Consider the following 6,000-nt stretch of genomic DNA (forward strand, 5'->3'; position numbering starts at 1 on the left):
AAAAAAATGAAAAACACAAAAAAAAACAAAGAAAGGAAAAAAGGGCCTTGTAAATGTCTGGTGTGTCACCCAGGTCGGGTAGCACGGTTTAATGTTTTATGTTTTTGCAGGTGAACTCCAAAAAGAGTTTCATGCACAAGGACCCCCAGGTCTCTCTGCACCGCAGCATGTTGTCAAAGATTCTGACGGGACGAGACAGGTTAGATGCGGGTAGATTGTTCCCGATGTTGGGGAAGTCCAGAACCAGGGGACACAGTCTTAGGATAAAGGGTAGGCCATTTAGGACTGAGATGAGGAGAAACTTATTCACTCAGAGAGTTGTTAACCTGTGGAATTCCCTGCTGCAGAAAGTTGTTGGTGCCAGTCCATTGGATATATTCAAGAGGGAGTTTGATATGGCCCTTACAGCTAAAAGGATCAAGGGGTATGGAGAGAAAGCAAGAAAGGGGTATTGATGGAATGATCAGCCACGATCTTATTGAAATCTGGTGCAGGGTCGAAGAGCTGAATGGCCTACTCCTGCACCTATTTTCTATGTTTCTATGCAAGGGAGCGTAAAGCCCCAGATCATCTCACCTTGTAAATAAGTGTACTGTTAACTTCACGGGGGAGTAATGTAATGTATTTAACCCTGTGTAACCTGCAAGACACCTGATCACCAGAGGGCCCATCTGTTGGAGTCCCAAGGGATTCCAGCATCCCTTGGGAGCACAGTATATAAGCGGGCCACCCATGAGGTACCTGCCCTCTGGAGTCTTATTAAAGGAGCTAAGGTCACACTTGCTCATTGTACACAGTACTCAGTTTCATCCTTTATTATGAGTGTACCAATACTTATAAGACAGTGTCTAATAATTCCAATAGGGAATTCAGGAGAAATGTATTTACCCAAAGAGTTGTAAGAATGCGAAACTTGCTATCACAAGTAGGTGAGGCGAATAGCTGAAACTGGATATGCACTTGAAGGAGAAAGAAATAGAAGGATATGCTGATAGGGATAGATGAAGAGTGGTGGGAGGAGGCTCATGTGGAGCATAAACGCTGGCATAGACCAGTTGGGCCGAATAGTGTATTTCAGTATTGTTGGTTCTCTGTAACTATGTGGACACAAAATAACATCTGGACCTTTTATTTGGAAAGATGGACACACATGGATCCTGTAATTGGAAACAGAGGGACATATCTAGACTCTTGTATTGTTACCTGCAACCTGTTATTGAGGACAGAGGGCATACCTGGGACATGTCATAGTGAACAGCAGGATGCAACTGGAACCTCTTACTGAAAATAGTGGGATACATATGGAAAGTGTTATTAGGAACACGCCATGTACCTGGAACGTATTATTGAGGACAGAGAGATACACCTCGATGCAATTAATGGGAAGAGTGTTATACATGAAACTAGTTGTTGGGAACAGTGAGACACACCTAGAACCTGCTATTAGAATAATAGGGCAAATCCGGAACCTGTTACTAGGAACAGTGAGATCCAGCTAGAATCTGTTATTGGGAACAATAGAAGTCCCTTGGAACCTGTTATTGGAAACAATGGGGCATACCTGGAACTTGTTGTTGGAGCACAAGGAAACAATTGAAACTTGCTACTACAAAAGTGTTATTTGGAACAATGGGACACACTTGGAGCTTTTCGTGGTGAAAAAATGCAGCACCTGCCATTTTGAATAGTCGTGCACACTTATAGTCTATTATTAGGAATAATGGATCACATCTGGAACCTGTTATTGGGAACAATGGGACACTGTTGAAGCCTGTTATTGGGGATATGGGGCACTGTTGAAGCCTGTTATTGGGGATAATGAGACACTGTTGAAGCTTGTTATTGGAAATAGTGCAACACTGCTGAAGTTATTGGGAATAATGGGACATTGCTGGATCCTTTCATTGGAAATGCCAAGGGAGACTTGGAATTTTTTAATGGGAGTGGTGCAACACACCTGGAACCTTTTGCCAGAGTGTTAAGCTATTCAACTATGGAGATCATCACAACCAAGTTTAAGTGGTCAGTTGAGACACTAATACCACTGCCTGGCTTCGATAAACTAACTCAGTACACAAAGGGGATTGAAGTTAGGACCTTCCCAATCTGTAGAGCTCAGCTCTTCACTGATTAAATCTAGCAAAACTACTGGAGGCCATGCCCATTCTATCACATTTATGGTGGGAAATAAATGCTGGGATTGACTCGAAATCAGCTAAAATCCATTCTCAGCGCACCCATTCTCAAAGTTCCCAGTGGCTCAGTTAGTAAAATGCAGTTTGGCGCTGAATCACAAAGACCAGGGAGTTCCCATTTGATGCAGCAGCAGGGGTGCTATAATTGACCTCAGTGCCCTAGGCCAGGGAGGGAAAAAAATCAGACAGGGTTTCCACCCCTGATCATATGACCACTGCTAGAAAGTGCATAATTGTGGCATCAGGTGAGGACAGGGTCGGGAATGGCCATGATGCCCACTTGGTAAAATAGTCTGATAATTTTGACTGTCAGAGATGCATGTGGCCAAAATACAAGAGGGTGAAGCAACATTGATGCTGTCTCACAGCAAGAGTCAGCACCTTCAGTAGAAGAGGGAAGATATTTTATTACTTAAAAAAAAATCCCCAAAAGAATGAACTTTGTAGACACTGGGCTTCCAATGCTAGAATCTAGATAATTCTGGATTGCTGAAAAATCCCAATTTGTCTTTGGCACATCAAATCCATTGAGAAAATGGTAAATATTAGATCAGGAATCGACTTTCTGAGCATATAATTTCAATGTTTCATATTGATGAATGACTGTTAAATAAATTACATGTAGCACTTACCAGAATTAGAGGAAGCCTTGGACGTGCTGACTCTCCTGTTTAAAGTGTTGAAGTGCTTGGCTGCTGTGTTCCTGGGCCAGTTGAGTGCCCTCTTTAGGGAGGTACGGGGCCCTATTGTTCCTTGAAGACCACTTTTTAAAATGATGTTCTTTCTCCAATTTACACCCATGTTTTTAAGTCGTTGATACAGGTGTTGCGTCCTTTGCGTTTCCCAGCACATTAGAAACTTTGTGACTGGGGACTGAGGTCTGTTATGATGCCAAAAAAGATGCATGTTTGTACTTGGTGTACTTTTTAATCATACACTTTAGTTCCCTGTAACTATGTGTCCCATATGATTATCTTTTGTCTCCATTTTCTGCCCGTAACTATTTCCTGTGTAGTAGTCATGTTCATTCACGCAAGTGAAGTGATTCAGTACAGCAGTAAACTTGAGTCATTTTAATTCAGCATCAATAGGATAGTAACTTACTGACGGGGATAAGTGCAGATAAAATTGGCTTGAATATTCCATATCACCAGCTCAGTGGTAACTATGGAAACTGAACACTGCCTCTTTTATCTGCAATGCCGCTAGCAGTGACAATCCCGAGTGAGTTAAATGAAGCAGCACTGCTGGCACTAAGGCAATGAAACCCATCTGGAGGTTACCTTTATCAGTGCATTGAGAGCCACCTAAAGAGGTTACTTGTGCCAGTGCCTCTGGAGGCATGGAGACCCACCTGGAGGTTACCTTTACCGGTGCCTCTGGAGGCATTGAGATCCACCTAAAGAGATAACTAGTGCCTCTGGAGGCAATGAGACGCAACTAAAGAGATTACTTGTGCCAGCACCTCTGGAGGCAGCAACATCACGAGGAGAAGATATTAATATTGCAACCAGAGAGAGGGAGAGAAACAAAGGCAGACAGAGCACCATCTTTTCTGGCTGAGCGCTCAGACCACCTGTACAGGCTAGTATTGTAATTTTTCCCACTTTTCTCACTGCAGTTTTTCCTCTAGCCATTAGGGAAAGTACGCCAGCCAGAAAGTTCAATTTGCAATCATAGCTACTTTTTGTTTGGGTTTGGTGGGATGGCCGTGCATCCAGTTTCCACCCTGTGGGTCTTGAGCAGAACTAAACCGGCCAAATTCTCCAAGGCTGGTTGTGGGGAAGACCACATAAAAACAAATGGGCTTTCTCAGTGGTGGGCCTTAGTAAATCTGGCGACTTTACTCTATGGTCTGTCGGCTGCTCGACAACCACACATCACCCCACTGAAACCAATATAACAGCAGCTTTTTAAACAGGCATTTGTACGCAATTGTTTATTTGTTGCCCTGGTGTTGAAATAGAATAAGGAGGGCATTGAGACTTTGAACACAGGGCCTTTGCAGTCTTCTGACCTCAGCTCAGCGCTATCAAGTGCATTCAGAAGTTGGAGGAAGGTTCTTGAAGAGAAGTACATTTTTCACAAAAAGGTTCTTGTCAAAGTCATCTGGATCATAACATGTTGGGTGTTTATGTGTAATGTTACAGACTTTTGGTACAGACATGTGAGATGTGGTAACCAGAAGAGAGTACCATGTGTGGATTTGAAGAGATTTATGGGGTTGGGGAGACCATCCATTCAAACAATCGCAAAATGCAGCCTGAAAAGTCAGGTTCTGCAAGCACACAACACTGTATTATAACATTCTACAATCTGGCTTGACCAGCTGTTTTTTTTTAATATAGCTAACAGGTCTCTATTCTGAGAACTTCCAACGATTAGATTCAGCTCACTTGTGAATTTCATGCCAGTTTTCCATGTTCAACATTGGGGTGAAGAACAAGAGCCCAACAGTCAGCAAAATGACTGCAGCAATAGAGTAAAAATAACTTGAAGGGAAAATGATCAGTGTGGAATCATTTTGTAAATTCAACAGGCAGAGTGGGGGGTGGGGATTGAGTTGTTTAATCAATTTGAGTGAAAGGGCCTTGAATGATAAACTTTAAACTGGATAAAGAAAACAAAACAGAAAAAGAAATTCCAGTTTTTGAGCACTCTAGATATTAAACGTATATAGTTTAGTATCCTTAGTTTCAAAGAAGGATGCAGGCATGTGAATTAATAATTAAAATACTCATCTTGAGTATTTAAAAATTCATTTTGTTCAAAATAGTTAAGCCTCAATGATGCTAGGTCTGTCCAATTAGTCGCAACTAGACAGGACTGCATATAATTTATAATGGAATCTTTTCACTGTTATAGGGGAACAAATTCCAATCTGTTCTGGGACTTCAGTTGCAAGTTTCTTGAGAAAGGTTGTTGCATAAAAACTGCTAACAAAACCAAATTCGAGAAGTTTGACAAAATTGAAAGAATACACAGACTGAATGTCAAAGTATATTTGTAACAAACACACATTGTTTTAAAGAACCTTTATTATAAAAGATCCAATTTGCCCCCAAACTACTTTTCATTATTGCTCCCCATTTGATCTTGCTTTTCATTGAGACATGTTTATGAATTAGTCATCTTGAAAAAAATTAGACCAATCGCCGTTACTTAAAAACGTGCCCAAAATCATGCAAAAAATTCATTTTCACTTGTGTATTGCTGTAACTTTTCTGTGTCAGTTTCTAAGAATAAATTAATTTCACGTCAAGAAAACTGTCGGTTTACTTACTTTTCTTTTGATTAGTATTTGTGTTTAGTGTTCGGTCTGTTGTAGAAATCTTGTGCCGTATTAGAGCGAGCGTGTGACACAGTTATAGGCAGGACAGCCACATGGGCAGTCTATTGATAGAAAGGGGCTCTATCTCTGCCCAGATATGGCTAAAACCTTAAGACTGGCACCAATTCAAGAATGAGCCAGGATATCTGAATCAGCTGCTCACTGCAGCACAAGCCACTCAAGGTCAGGACTCTGCCTTTACTCATAGACATCAGAATTTGTTCAACATATCTTTTTTGCTGCTTTGTAAAAAAAGTTTATACGGAAATGGGGGTGGGGGGGGGGGTGGGGTGGGTGAGGTCGGTGCTGCAAGGCATTAGACACTGAAGGAAAAGAAAGATTGTGGCCTAGAAATTCGTCTCGGGCGGTGGCGCAAAATGGGCCGCCTGTTATACGCAATATCTGACATTCAGTTCCACGGCAGTCAATGGAACTGAATTTTAGGTGCTCCACATAACAGGTGACCGATCTGAT

The 6,000-nt window shown here is 41.8% G+C and overlaps 1 long non-coding RNA gene across 1 annotated transcript in view; it reads right to left on the bottom strand.

Annotated features, from left to right (window-relative positions):
* LOC139229213 (uncharacterized) overlaps window positions 1–5,524 on the bottom strand; it is an 89,453-nt gene extending 83,929 nt beyond the window's left edge. Inside the window, exons 1-2 of the long non-coding RNA XR_011587688.1 lie at window positions 5,479–5,524; window positions 2,828–3,075 (exon numbers count right to left, since the gene is read on the bottom strand). This is a non-coding gene — a long non-coding RNA (uncharacterized lncRNA). The remainder of the gene's footprint in view (window positions 1–2,827; window positions 3,076–5,478) is intronic.
* Between the last annotated feature and the right edge of the window lie 476 nt (window positions 5,525–6,000).

Source organism: Pristiophorus japonicus, chromosome 18 (genome assembly GCF_044704955.1).
Source record: "Pristiophorus japonicus isolate sPriJap1 chromosome 18, sPriJap1.hap1, whole genome shotgun sequence".
Lineage (NCBI taxonomy): Eukaryota > Metazoa > Chordata > Chondrichthyes > Pristiophoridae > Pristiophorus > Pristiophorus japonicus.